Source organism: Monodon monoceros, unplaced genomic scaffold, assembly GCF_005190385.1.
Source record: "Monodon monoceros isolate NGI ecotype Baffin Bay Population unplaced genomic scaffold, NGI_Narwhal_1 Super_Scaffold_16, whole genome shotgun sequence".
NCBI classification, from domain to species: domain Eukaryota; kingdom Metazoa; phylum Chordata; class Mammalia; order Artiodactyla; family Monodontidae; genus Monodon; species Monodon monoceros.
In genome coordinates, this window is record NW_021703772.1 from 20,349,444 (window position 1) to 20,370,690 (window position 21,247).

The window sequence follows — 21,247 nt, forward strand, 5'->3', positions numbered from 1 at the left end:
TGGAGGAAAGATCTGTGGGAGCATTTCCCTTTACTCTAGATTTATCTACTGCTGTGGTCATACTCAAACCTTCAGAGAGAAGCTCTCTAAACCGTAGCTCTCATGTGCATTGATAGAGCAGTGTTTTATTTTGTTGGCTTAGCCAACATTTATTATGATATGTGTTCTCAGCATTTTAAAGTGTCAGGTAAGAAAGAACCTCAAGATTTAGTTTCTTATAGTCAAGATCATGGGCCAAAGACCACTGTGGTGCCTTGCATATCATAATATCCTGTGTTGGAGCTTCAGGCTGGTAATATTCATGCCTCTCTCTCTTCAGAGTTCTGAACTCTGAATTGAGACCCAGATGCAAGAATTAACTAGAGATCATTGGCTTAATTGCTCATGAAATTGAACTGGAGAGCACTTTGGATGTGAAGCCGAATCAGGCTGTCTTGCACTTGCCCTCACGTTGAAACCTTGGGACTCAAGGCTGAGCTCAGTTTGCAGAGCTGATGCATGTTCAGTCAGCCACAAGGAAAACTGTGCCTTCCCCATGGGATGGGTGAGTAGTCCTGGGGGGATGGGGTGTGGGTAGAAAGTAAGTTCCTATGTGTTTCTGACCTCTAAATTACTAACTGCAATCAGGCAGGAATAAGGACTGATGGATGGTGGTCCTCTATTTCTTCAATCAAATAAATCTCCCCCTCCGAGGGGGAGGAGCCATCTGAGGCTAGAAGGAAGGTGTGAGGAGTTCTCACTAGTGATTTTGTTGGGGCAGAATTACTCCTTTTCAGCCACCAGGAATGAGGGGGAGAGAAACACAGTTATCTCTATACCCTTGACATTGTCCATAGGAGGTTAGTGAAGCAGAGGTAAGAGCGTGGGACCTCTGGACACTGACTGCCTATGTTTAAGTCCTCCTTCTGTCACTGATTGGGTGACTTTGGAAAACTTCTTTTGGCCTCGCTAAGCCTCAGTTTCTTCAAAAGTAAAATGGGAATAATAATGCTTTTTTCATTGTGCTATTACGAAGGCTTAAAGAAGAAATGAATTAAAATCTTCAGCACAATGCCTGGGCAGCAAGGAAAGCTAAATATATAGTATTCACTGTCGTTAGTTGTTTTGGTCCATTGAACAGAGATTTCTCGTCTTGATTCAGTTTTCATGCTTCAGTTTGCCTAAATGGAAGGATGTAGGCAAAGATGAACAGCTTTCTGTTACAGTCTCAATCTTCCACAAATTAAGTGTCCATTCTGTGTAGAGGGAATGTCCCTTCCGTTGTGACTGGCCCACGTTTGCCCAGATGACTGAGGAAGGCACTGGTTTCAAAGGAAAGATTTGTTGGTGTATATCACTTGTCTGGGACTATCCCCATTAAAAAGGCAGAGCTAAATCAAGAAGAAGTGAGGGAAGCTCATTTCTTTGGCAAGACACTTTCCTCAGGGGCCCTCTGGTAGTCAAACTCTGGGGCCATTTTGAAATGCTCTGTTGAACTGAACTGAAGGGGGAAGACCAGAGTTCTTTGTATCAATCTGAAGGAGAGATAATGAGAACCTTAATGAACTGTGACTGTGAGAGTAATAAACAGGATAGTTGGGAACCAACATTTTAATAGATTTTCCAAATTGTACATGCTACACTGGTTTTGTTTAAAGAATTAGCTCTTGGGTTTAGTCATCAATTTTACTGGATTTGTGTTTTGGTTTCCCACTTCACTGATTTCTGTACTTGCTCTTGTTTTTACTTTGTTTATTTGAGGTGAAAGCTTGGTTTAGTTATTTTTATTCTCCCTTGCTAAAAAGAGAAAAGTTTAAGATTATTAACTTATCCTCTTAGTAAGTCTTTGGCTACATCCCGTACATTCAGTAATATAGTGTTTTGTTGTAGTTTAGTAACACAGTATTTTCTAATGAATACTAATTGCAATTTTGATCTCTTCTTACATCCAATATTCACATATGAGAGAGTTTCTTTTTTATTAATAGTAGTTGTTTGCTTTATACACTTTTTGTTTTTTAAATCAATATTTATTGATGGATCAACTATGCATTAATGAGAATATTTTGCCTGGATGACATTAGCTTCTATAATTGAATTAAGACCTTTTTTCTTTCTGGTGTAGTATATTACTAGTATTTGAGAGGTTAGTGTGGACAAATGAAAAGGAGGTATGGGACCTGTTTTTCAAATTAAGAAAATCTATCTATCTATCTACATCACATGTATATTTATATATACACATATATATCAGTTACACATATATACACACATTCATATACATATATATTAATATAATATTAGTAATTTTGTTGTTTACATTTTCACTATTTTTTATCTGCTTCATTTGCAAAAATTAATATGTGTGTTATGGTTCTCACAATAACTGTGTGTTCATTTCTCTTTACATTTTCTTCACATTGTATTTCTAGCCATTTAAAATTATTATTTTGGTTTTTATATATATGGATTATATGATGATCAGTGTAATCTTTTTCAAATCATGTTGTCTTTTGCTTTTAATTCTACATTTTGTTTGAAATTTATGTTGACACTGCTGCTTTGGATTTTTGGTTTTTGTTCTTTCTACATTTGCCTGTTAAACACATTGTGTGTATATGTGTCTTTCTAAGGCCATTTCTCTTAAAAGCAGAATGTCATATTCCAAGTCTTTGCCTTTAAATCAGGGAATTCATAATGGATAATCTGGTCACCCTCCTTTTATCTTGTTTATGGAGGTGGGACAGGACAGTGACTGAAAGTAGGTCTGTGGGTCAGATAAGCCAGGGTTTAGACCTTGAATCTGTCACTTACATCTGTATGACCTCAGAAAAGTGATTTATTCTCTGTGGGTTCCTGCTGATTCATCTGTAATGTTGAAAAGATAATATTACTAAGGTTGCTGTAAAGAGTCAATAAAAAATAACAAGAGCGAAGCCCCTAATGGTACCGGGTACACTGTACTCATGCAATAAATGTTGACTGGCATTTTATATGTAGTAATAAGTATAAATACTATGTTACTCTATGCATATATCCCATTATTTTAAGCTTCATACTTGTCGTTCCTTTTGTTAATTCTTTATTCTCTTTTGATATATGGACTAAATTTGTTTGCTTTTCTCTTCACTAATGATTTGAAAGGCAGACATTTGTTTTTAATCAACTAGTGGTCACCTTCATGTTTTCCAAAGACATTATTTGAATTATTTTTCTGTGATTACCAAGGCCAAAAATCACTTCCCCTTATGTAATATTTATAATTTGGAATGTCTTTACTCATTGCCCTCCCTTGCCTGCCCAATCTTTATTTGGGGTTCTGTTGATAATTATTTTATAATAACTTATATATATATTTGTATAAAGTATGTTTTCTTCTCAAAAAGAAACATTTGTTTTGTTGTGTAACCATATTTATAATTATTTAGAGACAAATCTGTGTTTAACGGATTTAATACCAAACACTGGTTCTAATATACTCTTATTTCTTAATTTTTAATTTTTCCTTGTTCATTTATTTCTCAATTTCATCAATTTCATGGAGCGTGTCATCAAGAAAACTTTTCAAGGTGAAAATGTAAATTTTATATATATATATATATATATATATATATATATATATGTATTTTTTTAAGCCCTAATATATCTGGAAATGTTTTCATACCAAAAGCATCTTTATGTTACGACCCTATTTTCCAAAACACTGAGGACCTTGCCGCAGTCTGACCTGGCTTGTAGTACTGCAGGTAAGTCTGCAGTGGACATAGATTCTGGCCCTGTGTTTTGTTTTGTCTTGCTCTGTTAGTGTGGATCAGATGCCTCCCTGCCCTCATCTTGTCACACCAACACAGAGGTAAAGAATGGAGACCCACAAGGACTAAAATTGTTGTTTCTATCATAAGGCAGAAGGTGGCTTTGATATAGAAATCCAGTTAAAGCTTTACTTTTTACAATTCATTGTATATCACCTGAGTTTATGCAGTGATATTCTCAGTTGCTATAGAGATCAAATAGTTAGAGCTTTAGGAGAAAATGGGGAATCTCCTGCAATTGGAGGAAAGTGCACAGGAGAAATGTAGGATCAGCTTTGTACAAAGAAAACTATGAGGCCCCACGAGGAAGTTCAGGTTTTCATCCTTTTCCATGCCTGGCTCCGTGTCTTCAAATAGAAAGTCCCAGAATATGTTGATTTTAATTTCTTGAATTAATTTAGTAATTCATCTGTCAGTTGAACAACCAAAATAAATAAAACACAATCCCCGCCCACAGAGTGTTTAAACTCTGCCAAAGGGAAAGAGAAGAATTGCATACAAATTTTGTAACACATAAACATCAAAAATGTGAAAAACATTTTAAAGAGTCCAAGTGCTCTGTTGATTGGGGTTGGGGGTCACATCAGCTGTTCATAAGCATGTTCTTAGCAAGTTCTCTGGACCTGGAAACGACCAAAGGGACACTGGATAACCTTTGTGGATGTGGATCCATCTGTAAAGGGATAGACCACTGGTCTCTAAGGACTTTCTCAATTCTGAGGTTCTATGAGAATGAAGGAAGTTTAAATAATAAATAGTGTTTTAGAACACCCCCAACCCGAGTTTCCCCTTTCCTCAAAACTTCTGTACTACCAGTCTTGGTGGCTGCCTTCAAAACCTCCTGCATTTTCACAGCTCCACTCCACAGTGGCTGTATCCTCTCAGCCACTTATAAAACTCTTACATACATTGTAATTACTTCTCTACATGTGTGTTCTTTCTTCTAAGAGGAGTGAAAAACAGGGATAAGTCTTGAAGTTTGAGGACATAGAAAGATGTGAAGGGTGCCTGTCACTCTGTTAGCATTGCGTTCCTTGGAGGATGGGATGGGAAGATCATCATGTTTTCCTTTATGTACCTTCATATAATTGAACTTGTTGCCTCAAGTATAGAATGTTTTACTTTCATTATTAAGGAAGTCAGTGAAGGAACTGAAAGAATAAGAAGGAAAGGAAAGTTCTATGTATTCTGCCATAGTGTCCCACCCAGAGAGAAACCGTGATGGTCTGTGAAATTAGTTCTCTACTTACCCATCTTGACTTCCGCTCCTGAGCTTACCCCTGGCCTCTTCCTTCCTGGTCACTGATTTCACTGTGATAAGGCAGAACCATTAGCATCGCTACAGTTTAATTTCATTCTGCTTACTCTGGCCCCGCCAGACCCAGGATACTCCCAAACCCACAGAAGGTCGTTATTATCATTATTTTTCCCCTCTACTTCCAAAGGGGGAAAGAACTAAAAACCACAGATAACAGAGGAGCACTTCCTTTCAGGCTGAGAGCCCCTGAGTGGAAGGGAACACAGGACCTCAGATCCTTCACGCCAGCTCCCCGTTTAGTGTGGAACAGACCCATGTGGTGGTTTGAGGCTGAGGGCTGAGCTCTTTCTTCAACTCAGGATCTTAAAGAGCTTCTCAGCTGCCCGAAGCCCCAGTTTCCTCCCCTGCACCCAGATGCAGCTGAGTCAGGAATGGCCCAGGCATCATGATGAAAGAATTGTGTTTGCCTTTGGTTCCAGCCCTTGTCTCCCTTCTCAAGCCCTCTGGCCCTCTCCTGGACCATCCTGGGCATTTCGTCTGCCTGGCCCTGCTTTCTTTTCTCTGCCCAGCAATCCAGAGATAGCTCTTCTTCCATTCCTATTGAAACTTGCAGAGAAAAGTGGATGTGGGAAGCAGGGCCCCGCAGGCCGACAGCCTAGGAGTTGTGCGAACTTGCACAAGTGACTTTTCTGAGCCTGGATTTCCCCTGAAAGCAGGGGTGTGGGGAGCTTCAGTGACCAGCAGGTTGAGTTGCCAGAGCATACTGCACATGCCATGGCCACTTGCCCGTTTGTAAAATGAGCATAAGAATTACTGCTCACAGGGGAGAGTGGAGAGTTAATGAATCAGCAAATGGCACACTGTTGATGCCCCATATCAGCTCTTCACAGTATTCCATTTCCACCAGGGCTTGCTCTCTGATAATTCCTTTACATCCCCTTGCTCATGCCTCCAGCTAAACGAGGGGCATGGCTTAATAGGAGAGTCAGGTAACAGCTGTGCTTTCTAGTGGTGATAGCCTTCTGAGACATGACTCTTGCTTTTGTTATCTAACCTATTAGAGTCTGTAATGGGGAGAGAGGCGAATACCTGTGGATTTGTGGAGACTGCCAATCACAAGATATTTGATACATAGGAGTCTACAACTCTGCTTATCTAGGGATCTCTCATCACCTCCTCACAATCCAATCTTTGTCTCCTCTACCAAAAATGAATGATATCCTACCTAGCCCTTTCACCAAGTCCATTAACAGACAGAGGGATCTTAAAATCTATCCCCCTGGGCATGGGCATTCTCCAGTCACACATCACTTAAGCCGGTGTCTGGCAAGTTACATTCTTTTTGCAAAGAATGGAACCAAGATGAGAGAAAAAGAAACGAGCAACAGAAGAGAAAGCCCTTGGGGAAGCTCAAAGCTAGCAGAATACAAGATGGGGGAGTACTCCAGGGTGCTAAATAAATGCTGAATAAACCAACTGACTCCTTACTTTTTCCTTTGGGTCTGAAGTTCCCAGGCCAAAGGCTCAGCTCCACTCTTTCTCTTTGAAGGATCCTCTACTATCTATCTCAGCCACCCATAAATGGGACTTTGAGGAGGATGAGGGTTAAAGGGAGGAAGAAAAGGACAAGGTCAGAAGCATGTGTCCCATGACTTTCTCCTGAGTCTGGGCCTCATACAAGCTGTTTTCACGGAGGGTGTGTTATTTTGCCAAGCACTTGGCTTCTTAGAGGTATTAACTCATCTAATTATAGCAAGCCCATGAGAAAGGTACTATGGTTACCTCCATTGCAGAGACTCAACAAGCTATGAGACTAACCCAGGCCATGCAGCTGGGGAATGGCAGGGCTGTGTCACTCACAGAATTCCTGCCCTGTTCTAACCACTGCCCCACACTATCAGCTCACAGGGTGACCCTGGACCACCCATGTCCCAGCTCTGGTCTCATTTTCCTTCTCTACAGCACAAAGGGGGTGAATGAAATGTTCTCTCTACATTCCCTTCTACCTTCACCTCACCATAACTCTTTCCTCTCTCCTCTTCTCCAATGCAAAGGGAGATTAAACAAAGCTCATTTTTCAATTCCGGGAAAGCTAGTGAGATTCCACACTCATCGTTAAATATATAAACATTTGTTGGCATGCCCAGGCTGTCACAAACTTTTCAGAACTTTTCCTATAAGTTGTCACCCCTACTCGCCCATCTCTGGCCCCCTGCTCCTGCCATTTGGTAGAGACCAAAGCAGTATAACGTTACAGATGAAAATGCCTATTTCTTTCTTTTGTAACTCCCAGTAGGCTACAGGCATATCCATGATCTCTGAAAATCTTTCGTGGGACACTCCTTTTCCAAATTTTTTCATCCCCAGCATCCCATTTTCCCTGAAGTCCACAGACAGACTTGGGCAAGACAACACCAAGTCATATTTATAAAAATAATATTCACTTCACCCCTTACATCCAAAGTGAAAGAGGAAGGAACTAACTTCATCTGAGCATGGAAAGTAAAATTGGACATAACGTATGCCAGTTCCAAAGCTCCAAACCAGTCCCTCACATTCTGTTGTGGTTGCGTAGAGTTGAAGGAACAGGGGAAAAAATGCTATTTTAAGTTTCTGTAAAGCAGTGAGGAAAAGTGCAGAAATACATCCAGACCCCCAAGTTTGTGCAGAAGATATCCAATTCCTTCATTCAGTGGAATAGCAGGCTAATATTAGATTTTCTGACTTAATAAGCAGCTTTTTTAAAAAGAAAAAAAACACTACCTTATTATAGGGAGGCACTCTCATGTTATTGGTGGGAAACTCCCAGGCAGAATATGGGAAGGAATCTGCAGCCAATATACACAGCCGTAAATGTTACTTGCAATTCAATTGTAAAAAGGGGATTTAGCAGCAGTGATTAAAGTCTCTTGTCTCTGAATCTGCAAACATAAAAAATATGCTGCTGAAGAATTTAGACATTTATCATGGGCTTTAGATAGCTACTAACCTTTCAGCTGTCTTGGGATGTTTTAAAGATGTACATCCCTGTTTTTCTTTCCCAAAATATACAGCATGGGATTTATTTAATGGAGGATGAACATATTCTTATAGCAGAAATTTCCTCTTGTATTGAGAGAGATGGAGGGAACTGAGGCCAAAAATATAATTCTTAGGACTTCTTGTTTTTTACTTTTTGACTCAGTTAGGATTACAAGTAGAAAACCCAACTCTAAATGGCTTAAAAATATTAATAAAAATGATAATTTATCAAGTTCTCTTCTCAAGTTCAGGTTAGAGTGGTTTCAAAATTGGTACATTCAGTAGCTCAAAGATACCATCATGAATTCAGGTTTGTTTGTTTTTTCTTTCTCTTTCTGCTTTGCCAGCCTCAGTTAACCAGCTCTGTCCTCAGGCTCATCTCCCTCATGATCACAAGATGGCTGCTGAAGTTCCAGACATCACATACATAGGTTACAATTTCAAGAAGCAGCAGCAGCTTTCTCTTCCTGAATGCACTTCTATTTTTGAAAGCAAGGACATCTTTTTCCAGAAGTCTCCACATACTTCCTCCCTGATTTGTAGGGCAGAGTTTCATCATATTTCTATTACATGGCCAGGGTCATGAAACCACCATGACAGGCTTAGACCAATCAAGACCCTCCTGAAACACATGACTTTGCAGCGGAGGGTAGATTCCAAAATAAAGTACCCAGTTCTCCAGGAAATTGGAAGTTAAAAAGAAAAGAATGGATGTTTTCATGACAACCAATAGTGTCTACTATACTCCATAATGAAACACTATTATGATTTATTATTCTGATTTATAATTCTCTGCATTATGCCACACATTCAGAGAGCTCTAGAGGGGAAGGTTTAGGAAATATGGAGGAATTTGTTTACTTACATTGACCACAACTATTTTTCCACTATTTTGTATATCAGATTAATATAAATGTCTTTATGGGAAACAATTGATGGAAAAATAATACAAAAACTGAGACTACCGGGTCTAAAAAAGTCTAGGATATGCAGGCACTCTACATTTCATAAGTAGAATAGACTAGAGGTTAAGTTCATGGACTCTAAAGCCACTCTAAACTGCTAGCGTTCATGTAATGCCTCTACCACGTACTAGCTGCTAACTTCGGGCACGTTATTTAACCTCATCATGAGGTTAAACAGCACTTACTTTGTTAGGATGACAAAGGGAGTTAATACTGGTACAGGGTTTAGAAGAGTGCTTGCCATCCACAAATTGTTACAAAAGTATAATGTGCAATCATTATCTAATAAATACTTTATCTCTTCATACACAAACAAATCCTTTGGAATCCCTATACTTAAGTCCAATGTGTTTTCAAGAGTATTTCCTGAACAAAGAGACAATTAGAAAATGACTCCTTTTCAACATTTTCCTGCACTTGTATTTATCTTGATCAAAAGATAAATTAAATTTCTTCTCTGGTTAACTTTTTATACCAAATCTAAGCAGATAGACTCTGAATTTCTACTAGAATGAAGGGGCCAAATTTGCTTCCTGCACTATTGTATTTCTCACTACTAGATGCAGGTCTGGCACACATAAGTGCGCAGTATGTGTTCTGTTTCGTTTTAGAATGAATGAGTGAATAGACATAATAACTCCTGTCTCCCTCTTAAGTCAGTTGTGATAGGCGTGGTCCACAGCACGGGCCCAAGGAAAAGTTGAGTAAGTAAATATTTTTCCTGGGGATGATATCAATCATTTTTCTTCCTTCGGCCCAAACTTCACCAGCTCCCATCTCCATCCTCCGTCTTTTTGCAAACCATCACCCCTTCCCCACTGAACGTGAAAATGTCTAAAGATGAACAAATTCACAGTGATACAGCAAAGTGACACAGGCAGAAATGACTCAAGGGTGTCTTCTGCTTCTAGCCATGATGGAATAAGTCACACTAGACATACCCTCTGCTATGAGTTTAATTGTGTCTCCTAAAAGAATGTTGCACTCGTAACCCACGGTACCTGTGAATGTGGCCTTATTTGGAAATAAGGTACTTGCCGATGACTAAGTTAAGATCAGGACATTGGGGTGGACCCTAATCCAATATGACTGTTAAAAAAAAAGGGGGGGGGAGAAATTTGAACACAGAGGCACTCATAGAAAGAAATACATGTGAAGACACAGAAAGAATTCTACCTATAAGCCAAGGAATGCCTGAGGCTACCAGAAGCTAGGCAAGAGTCGTGGAATGGAATCTCCCTCAGAGCCTCCAGAAGAAACCAACCATGCTGACACCTTAATTTTGGACTTCTAGTCTCCAGAACTAAAACAATAAATTTCCGTTGTTTAAGCCACCCAGTTTGTGGTACTTTGTTAAGGCAGCCCTAGCAAACTAATGCACCTTCCTACTGAAAACAACTATAAAACTGGACAGCATATATGAGGGAACTGCTTTTAGATATTTGGACAACAGTTAATACAGGGCTGTGATCCTTGAGAGAAGGGAAACACATGAGGTAAATAAAAGTTAGAAGAATTCCTTGCCAGAATATCTGCAATACAAGAAACATTAAAGGAGGTTTTTCTGGTTTAAGGAACGTGACATTAGATGACAGCTGAATCTACAGGAAGGATGAAGATTACCAGAAACATCAAATATGAGGGTAAATATTGAGACTACTTATTTTCTTCTCTTAACTTCTCCGAAAGATAACAGACTGTTTGAATAAAAATAATAACATTAAATTGTAGGGCATGTTACATAAATAAATATAAAATACGTGTCGAAAGTAGCAGAAAGAATGGGGATAGGGTACATGGAACTTTAGAATAGTAAGACTTACATTTTATGTGAAGTGGTGCAATCTCAACTCTAGGTACTCCATGATATGTTAACATTTTATATTGTAATTCTTGGAGGAGACACTTAAAAATACAAAGAAGTATAGCTAAAAAGCCAATAGAGGACAAAAAGGGAATACTTAGAAATATTCAATTAATTCAAAAGAAGAAAGAAACGGAAGAATGGAGGAAAAGAAAAAATGATGGGAGAAATAATAAACAAGTAGCAAGATGGCAGAATTAAACCCAAATATATCAATAACTATATTAAATTGTTAATGAACTAAACACTCCAATTAAAAGGCAAGATCGTCAGGCTGAATAAAAAATCAAGACACTTTAATGTAAAGACACACAGGATGAAAAGAAAATGATGGGGAAAAGATTTATCATGCAGTGAATAAGCACAAAGACATGGTACAGCTATATTAATCCTAGAGAAAGTACACTTTAACATAGGAGGATCAACAAAGATAAAGAGAGGCATTTCAATATGAGAAAAGAGTCAGTTCTCCAGAAAGATATAACAGTCCTAAATGCATGTGAACCTAATAGCAGAGCTTTAAAATACAAGAAGCAAGAAGTGACAGAATTAAAGGGAAAAGTAGATAAATCAGTGCTTCTAGTTTGAGATTTTAATACCCCTCTCTCATTAATTGATCAACTAGACATAAATTCAGCATGGATGTAGAAGATCTGAACCATGCTATCAATGAATATAACCTTAATTGAAGTTTATAAAACATTATATCACATATCATAGTAGAACACGTATTATTTTCAAGGCACATGGAGCATTCACCAAGATAGACCAATTACTGAGCAATAAAATGTCTCAAATGTGGAAGGATTTAAACCCTACCGTGTATATTCTCTGGGCAAAACGTCATTAAATTAGAAATCATACAATATCAACAACTCCTCAAATATTATGGAAATTCAACAATACAATCTAAATAATCCATGACTAAAAAAGAAATAACAGGGTAATTAAAATATTTTACCTGAATAATATTAAAAATACAATACATAAAAACTTACGAGATGTAACAAAAGCAGCACTTAGCAGGAAATTTATGCCATTAAATGATCACATTAGAAAAGGGGAAAGATTTAAAATCAATGTTCTAACTTTCCACTTTAAGAAGCTGGAAAGAGTAAACCTCAATAAAGTAGAAGAAATAACATTTCCTTGAAAAGATGAATAAAATTGGTTTAGTAATGTAAGAATGGAAAAGGAGATATCACTGAAAATTCCACAGACATTAAAAGGATAATAAGGGAATATTATGAAAAGTAAAGCATTAGGCTAATACATTCAACAGCTTAGAAAAAAATGGACAAATTCCTTGAAAAACACAACTTACCAAAACTAATAAAATGAATTAGAAAACCTGAATATCTACTAAAGATAGTAATTCATTATCAAAAACCTTCCTCAAAGACAACTCCAAGCCCAGACCATCATTGCTGATGAATTCTATCAAATACTCTGCAAAATTCTATCAGACACAATACCAAAGAAGATAAAAGAATAGCTAACAAGCCCACAAAAATATGTGTGATATAATTAGTCTTCAGGGAAATGCAAATCAATCAGAATCCCATGAAGTGATATTACTTCATACACATTGGAATGGTTAAATATAAAAAGACATTGTGACATCAAATGCTGGCAAGTATCTGGAGCCACCAGAACTTTCATACATTGCTTGTGCACTACGACCCCTTTGGGAAACTTTCTGGCACTTTCTTACAAAGTTAAAAATAAACCTATTCTATGACCCATAAATTCCTCTTCTGGGTATTTGCCCAAGATAAATGAAAACATATGATCATGAAAATACTTGCACAAGAATGTCTACAGGAGCTTTTTAAAAATTGGGTACAAACTTTCAGTTATAAGATAAATACATTCTGAGGATCTAATGTACAGCATGGTAACTATAGTTAATAATATGGAATTGTACACTTGGAATTTGCTGAGAGTAGACTGTGTTCTCAGCACACACACGAAAAAGAGTTAACTATGTGAGGTGATGGCTGTTAACTGACTTGAATTTGGTAATCATTTCACAATGCATATGTACATCAAATCATCAAGTTATACACTTTAAGTATAAAAATTTTATTCGTCAATTACTCCTCCATAAAGGTGGAAAAAATAAATAAAAATTAATAGTTCCAAATTGGAAACAAATGTATGTTCTTCAACAAGAAATTAGAAAAAATACAGTCTATTTGTACATTGGAATGGTACTTAGCAGCAGAAAGGGAACAAATTACTAATAAATCACAACACTGATGAATCTCACAGACATCATGTTGATGGAAGAAAACAAGATACAAAATGTAATTCTATTTGCGTGAAGTTCAAGAACAAGCAAAAGTAAACCTATGTTGATTTGCCTCTCTGGGCATGGAGGATTGACTGAGAAAGGGCATGAGCAACAGTTTGCTGGAAAACTGGCTCTCGGGGGCCGGGGGGCATGGGGGAATCTCTGGTTTGTAGTATTTGCTGATTTCCCATCATGGCCCTCTTTAAGGTAACAACAGGATACGGGGATGAGATGTCTGGAATTGTCTGTGTGGGGGCTAGCTCCTGCACACCACTGGCCCCAGGAGACTTTTCTGGGTTGATGGAAATGCTTTGTACTTTGACTGGGGTGGGTGGGTAGTTACTTTGGTGTACACAGTTGCCCAAATTCACTGCACTGTATAATAAAGATCTGCACACTTCACTGTATGTAAATTTTGTCTCAGTGAAAAGAAAAGCATACCAGTGTTCAGCTATAAGACGAATAAGGTCTGAGGATCTATGTAAAGCACAGTGACTATATTTGATAACACTGTATTATATATATATATATATATATATATATATATATATATATATATATATATATAAAGAAAAGAGTCAATGGGTTATCCCCAGGATATAGGCATTTGAAAGACTGAAAAGCCCTCAAACCAGTGGAATGTCCTTCTCCATGTAAATGGCAGGCATGAAAGAGATGACCCAGGAAGATGCTGAAGCTGGAATGTGTGGGTTCCGGTTGCAGTGCGTCTGCCTCTACTTGGTGTCTGTCCAGTGTGTGTCTCTGTCACTCTCTCTGTAGTTGGCCAGATTGTGTACATACACCAACCCATCCTAAGAACTAAGTTGGCCCCATCTCCCGCGCTGGATAAAGAGTCTGAGTTGAAGCCTGTCCCTCACAATGCCAATCTTTGGGGCCATTATCCTGGAACCCATTCCTTCTTCCAGCATTCTCTTATGGCATGTTCTTTATGTTCTCTGTATTTTTCTCCCTAGACAATTTCGTCTTAGTCTCTGAGTTCTAGGAGCGAACTCATTGTTTCATTGAATTCATTTATTCATTCTTAAAACTTTTCCTAAATGTCAACTTTGGTTTTGGACTGCTCTGTGAGGCCACGTGTAGCTGGTTAATATAAACCCTTTGAAGATAGTGTTAATGACTCCAAGCAACCAAGGGCTCATCAGTGAATAATGAAATACTCATCCTTGAGCAGATGACTCTGGAACAGAACCGAAATCCTGCTTGCCTACTATGAGGGTCTGAGCCCTCCCCAACAAATCTCCCATTTAGACTCCACCAGTCCTGGGATAGATAACAGCCCTCCCTTATTAAGGGATTTGTTGCTGAGTATTATTTGGTATTTAATTTTATTTTGGGTCAGAGGCTTCGAAACCTCAACATTTTTTTTTTTTTTGGTCTGTAAAACCCCCATTATCTCTCCATATAGATCTGTCATTGATATGGGTCTATAAATATACATGGCTTTGTTTATAAAGACACACAATATGTGTACCGGATTACTATCTGTTTGCACCAGGCTTATACTGGAAGCTTTTCAGAGCCAAATTTGATATAGTGCAGAGGCAGCTGGTGGGTTAGGGGGCCCTGGGGGAGAGTCACTGGTTATCAGTACAGAAAGCCTGGGTGAGGCATGGATACTCCAAATGCCAGGTGCCAAGTCTTCACCGGGGACTGAGAGTACAGGAAAAAAATGAGAGAGAGAGAGGCGGGCACACACCCATTCAGCCCCTCTTTTGTTTAGCTTTTCCTACCAGTACGGACATGCTCAAAATCGAGTCTTAGTGGAAGGACCTCATAGCCCAGCTCTGCCAGACAATTGTCTCTTGGCGCCTTCAAACCTAACTGCGTGAATGAGAGAGCCACTTGCTCCTAAGCAAAGCCTGAGGACTAAGCGGGGGTGGGGAGGGGAGAGAATAATTAAAATAAATTAGAGGGTGAATGGGGGGATGGGAAATCATGCCTAGTCCTGTTGCTCAGCCTGAGGCTCCAAGGCTTGAAAGGGGCAGGGCAGGATTATTCCCAGGAGTAACCTGGCTTCCCCAAACCGGGTCCCCCACCAACAGTGATGAACACTCATCCTACCAGAGCCATGCTAGTGTTCATTTGGCCTGTGGCCTTAGGACCTGATAACTTTGCAAGTAAGTAGCCACAACTCGCAGCTTGCACACATTTAAAACAGTTCCACATATTTTTCTGTCTTTCCTATTTTACAAGGGTTTCTATTTATCTCTTTCTATTAAGTAGATGAGTGGTTCTCAACTGAAGGTGGTTTTGCCTCCCAAGGGATGTTTGGCAATGTCTGGAGACATTTTTGTTTGTTGCAACGGGGGGCGAGGGTGGGTGTGTGCTACTGGCATCTAGTGTAGAATTGACACATAAAATGCAGGATACCTAGTTACATTTAAATTTCAGATAAAGAAAGGTTTTTTGTTTTTTTTTTAGTATTAGAATGTCCCAAATATCGTACAGGGCATACTTATTCTTAAAAACATATTCACTGTTTATCTGAAATTCAGTTTTAAATGGATTTCCTATATTTTTATTTGCTGGATGCTGCTAAAGAGCCTAAACGCACAGAACGGTGACGCCCTCCAAAGAATTAGCCCAAATGTCAACAGTGCTGAGGTTGAGAAATTTGACAGTAGATGGTAGCAATACAAGTACAGTTGAGACGCTAGAGTGTAGATTATTTTTAATTCTGAACATGTTGAGTGAACACACATCTTTACAGGGCCACTAATATACACTTGTGTATATAAACTTTTCAACTCTAAGTTATGACATGTGCCATAGACCTGTGCTCCCTCATCTCTCTGCAAAATGGGCTGGCAGGTGTTAGTAGTAGGCTGAATACAGGTCCCTAAAGATATCAGGTCCTAATCCCTAGAATCTATAAATCTTACCTTATTTGGAAAAGGGGTCTTTGCAGAGGTGATTGAATTAAGGACCTTGAGATGAGGAGATTATTTTGCATTGCCCAGTGGCTCCTAAGTGCCATCACAAGAGTCCTTATAAGACACCATCACAAGAGTCCTTATAAGACAGAGGCAGAGAGAGATAGTTGACACCCACGAAGGAGAAGGCAATGTGATAGAAGCAGAGAAAGATATGGAGATGTTGGCCTGGATGGTGGAGTGATGCAACCACAAGCCAGCGGCCACCAGAAGCTGGAAAAGCAAGGAAGCAGCTCTCCTGTATGAACCTCTGGAGGGATTGTAGCCCTGCTGACACCTTGATTTCAGCTCAGTGAAGCTTATTTCAAGCTTCTGACCTCTAGAGCTCTGAGAGAATACATTTCTGTTGTTTTAAGCCGCCAGGTTTGTGAAAATTTCTTACAGCAGCCCCAGGAAACTCATATATTGTTCTCTTGAGGATCAAAGCCAGCAACCACTCTTTCCAGGAGGGCACAGACCAGAGACCAAACAAGCACAGCCTCTTGGATCCAAGATGGGGAACCAGAGGCAACAGGGGCCTTGTCGGTGTTCACCTTTGGGTCCTAACACAGGATACTTCTAGTGATGGATCGTGAGCTCTGTAATGGTCTATAGCTGGAAAGTGGGCGACTCTTCAGCTCTCCCTAGGATTTAGTAGGAAATGTGTGTATGTCTAGGTACTGTGAAGCCCACGTCTAGAGCTTTGGAAGAAATTTGCCTAAGTGGAAGGTTAGTTATGCCTCCTTCCCAGCAATTGTGAGTCAGCTCAGCTATGGCCATTGAACTGGCTCTTGAGGGACAGAAGACTTTGTGCCATGTGGTCTCATCTAGGGCGTAGGCCATAGGATTGGGGAAAATGAACTTTTGGTTCAGAAGGAAAACTATTTTATATTGTGTGGTATGTGTGTGTTTTCTGGGAGGTCAGCCATTTGGGGTCCATGGGAAATACCTTGTGAAGAGGTTGAGTTTCAGGGGATAGCTGCACATATCTTTGAAGGCCTCCGGACATTTGGCTGTGCTGTCGGGATGGGTGGCCAACAGCAGGAAAATTACACACTTCCGAATGAAAAATAGAAAAACATGTGAAAGTGCCAAGAGTGATAAGAAGTTCTTATCTGTAGAGTAACTAGGAAACATCCCGTGGTTATTAGAGGGGAACAAACAAGCAGAGACTCTGTGGTCTGTTCTGGGTCTGCACCTCTGGCTGTAATCCCAACTCTTTCCTGCCTGCCATAGTCAAACCTGAGAATTGGGTATTTTTGAAACAACCCCTGGAAGTGTGATGGGCTTTGCCAATTTGGTATTGGGAGATCAGCAGTTATCTCTTTGTTGCCCTAATTTCTGGAGAGAGACGCCAAGTTAGTCACTTTACTAGAACGCAATGGAGAGAGTGGTCGGGGGGCTGGGGGGAGTAGGATGTGTAGACTTGAAATGGCTATGGCTCAAACAGCTGTATCCAGCTGGGCCTGAATATTCCTCAAACAACATGAAGATGGCCAGAGTTCAATGAGTGCTCAGTCTTACCTCCAAGGGACAAGATGCTCAGAGGAGAGGCTTGCTCCAGATGGCCTCTTGAAATCACTCATTGCTGTTGATCAGAAAAGCCAGGCTTTGGGGTCAAACTCAAGAGTCTTGGGAGAAGTTTTCATTCCTGCATTGCAATCTAGTCTCTGCATTCTCCTAGCTTTGCAACTTTGGACAAATTACTAAGAACCTCCCGAAGTCTCAGCGTCCTTAAATGTAAAAGTGGAAGAAAAATACCTGCTCTATAGCATTGTGACAATCATGTGAGGAAACATATATAAAGTGCTTAGCACAAGAACCTGGTGTATGGCAAGAGCTCAGTAAATACCATCTATTTTTAGATGCTTTGTTGGGACACTGGGCAGTCATCAGAGAGGAAGAGGGTGAGAACTACTGTGCTTTGCCCTGTACAAAGAGACTTTCTATATATGTTATACTAGTCAATAATAGATACTACGAGTTTTTCCAAATTGGTCTGACAATACGGAACACATTATCATGCTGAGCAGCTGTCACTGTTCTGCACTTATAGGACCCCACCTGTCACAAAGAATGCAAAACATGCTCCACAAATACCTGGGATCATGCCCTGTGTGTGTGTGTGTATGTGTATGTGTGTGCATTGAAAATATCTGGACCCTACCATTTTATGTGAAAGTCAGCTAACAATTTAATCCAAAGACTTTTATCTTATATACCTTCAGCTTGAGAACACCAAAATGGTGAGATATACAAATGTGTGGATGAAAATAGTTATTTTACTTTATTTACTTTATTCCATCCCTCACTAGTCAAGAAAGGGTAGCGCCTTAAAACTTCTGCAGTGGCCCTTTTATTCTGACATCACACACCGAGATGTGTTTCTGTGGCAGGTCCACTGGCCGAAGAGGATTTTTCTAATATCTCATTTCTTACCAGCGAGACTGCAATAAATTATTTCTCCTTGCTTGTGCTCTTTCTAACACACCTTGTCCACCTCTCTCTGTTCAGAGTGAAGCTATAAAAGGAAAGTCTGATCATGTTGCTCTCTCCTTTTGTGATCCCTCTGCTATAGAGGAGGGCTTCTCAACCTTGGCATGATTGACATTTGTGGAGGAAAACTCTTGGTTGTGGTAGCTGTGCATTGCACAGTGTTTAGCCATATCCTTGGCCTCTCCACAAAAGATGCCAGTAGAACTACTTGAGTTGTGATGACCAGAAATATGGAGAGACATTGTCAAATGTCCCCTGGGGGAGCCAGATCACCCCTGGTTAAGGACCACTGTTGTAAAGTACTTTCATCTTCTTACCTGGCTTACAAGGTCCTGAATGTTTCCATCTCCCCGTTCTCTGCGGACCGCACTCTCAACACTGCCCCTCTGCTCTGTGAGGCAGCCAAGTGGAAACTATTTCAGGCCCTTGACCATGGCTTTTTCACTTTTGTTTCTTCTAATTCTTTTTTTTTTTTTTTTTTTTTGGCTGTGCTGCGTGGCGTTCAAGACCTTAGTCCCCAACCAGGGATTGAACTCAAGGCCCTGGCAGTGAAAGTGCCAAGTCCTAACCACTGGACTGCCAGGGAATTCCTTGCTTTTTCTAATTCTGAGTTAGGGGCCTCAATATTTTTTCTGCCACAGCACTTACTCCATTATAACTGCCTGTATAATTTCCTGTGACATGTTCCCTCCCATAGCCTGTAAGCACAATGAGGATGTGGACCCTATCTCCTAATGCTCACTTCTGTATCCCACTAGCTAGTACAATGCCTGTCACAACATAGATGCTCAATAAATATTTATTTAATGTGCTCCTTGAAAAATCACTCTCTGGAAGAGAGGAATTTTTCCTTTGGAGCCCTTTAATTTGTGGAGACCATAAGTAGGTCTTGCTGACCTGTGTGTCCATACATTAGTGGATCTTAATTATAGGACGGATGTTCTGGATTTTGAGGTTGATTTCATCAGTGCCCCTGACCTGATGCAAGTGTATGCTTGAGCATTCTGGGCAGACGATTGTCATTAACCCTTAACATATGACCATCAAAACATTTTGAAAAGGAAGAAAGGGGGCCTGGAGCCAGCAAGTCCCACGTCTGGCCTCTGAGATCCTAAAATGAACAAAGCCAGCAGAGCACGGAGCAGGATAAAAATCCAGTTCAGTGCAAACACAGTTAATAAGGGAGCCCTAGAGTATGAAAAGTTGCTGACAAAAATCAGAACTATTTAGTCTGGAGGAGAAGACTGAGAAGCAATCTGATAGTGGTGCTTTAAAGCACCTGTAGCCTGGGGCGCTGCAAACCATTCAGAGGCATGGTCTGTTTGAGGTGTGTGAACAGGCCCAAACTTGTGTCTGCTGAGAGGGGATTGCTTGTTAAAGGAATTTAAGTAGGCACTTTCTAAGGTGTAATTTCCATTGAGGGTTTGGAGCAAGTCTGAGAGTAAAAAGTAAAACAAACTTTGCTTAGGGACTGTCCCCAAATTTCCCACTAAATAGACTGTTTACCTTAGATTTAAATTTGGGACTTAAATGAGAATTGCAGGCCATCTGGTTTTTCCCCTCGGCTCCAGACAAGACAGCATTCAAACTAAGGCAGATGTTGGCTGCTTTTTAAAACACACAAACACACACACGTGCACACACACCCCTACCTTTGCACCCAAGTACTCGCTAGCTCATGCTATGCCCTAAGATACATAGGGCTACATGCCCCTTTTCTTTCCAGGTCCATTTCACAGTTGGTTCTTTTACTGTTACTTATATATCTGGTTGCCTTTACCTTTGTTTAGATGAATTACAGAATGCTGTATGAGAACTTAGAAGTCCTGGTTCAAGGTCTTCATTGTGTAGAAGATGAAGCCGGGTCATAGAAAAGATAAACAGCTTTTCCAAAGCTCAGAGAGATTTAGAAAATTAGGTCCACTGCCAGTTCTTTGGTCAACTCCCAACAGCATCCTCTACTGAAGGATAATAAAGGGTCAGCACAGAGAGCTGGAGGGTTCTAGAAAGTTAGATCAGGAAACAGTTGGTGGAATGTTTAGGATTTCTCAGGTGCAAGCAGCCTTTCTTGGCCAAGGTTTTGTGCAAAAACTAGGCCCTACAGAAAGTGATTTGAGTTAACTATTTTCTCAGCTGGATCTGATGGTGTGCAAAGACAGGCAGAGTCCTTGCCCTCATAGAACTTAATATATTGAGGGTAGGGAAGAGGAGATGGAGTCTAATTAAAAAGTCAGATACAATAAATGTAAAATTATAATTGTGATAAATGCTGCACAGTAGCAGGAGAGGGGTCCATCATACATACAAGTAAAGGGGCTGTAGAGATGGTAAGAGGAGCTCAGGGAACTCTTCCCTAAGGAAATAGTGATTCTGCTGAATCCAGAAGGAAGAGTCTGAGGTAAGGAGAATAAGGAGAGAAGTAATGGGGAAGAGCATACTCAGTGGAGGGAAGAGTGCCTGTAAAGGGCATGTGGTAGAGGAGAACATGAAAGAATGTTAGTGTGGCTAGAGCATAGAGACAACATGAAATGAAGGTCAGATAAGGCTGGAAAAATGAAAGAGGCCAAAATGTATGGAGCCTTGTAGGCCCAGGTTAAAATTTTACCTTTTATCGTAAGGGTCT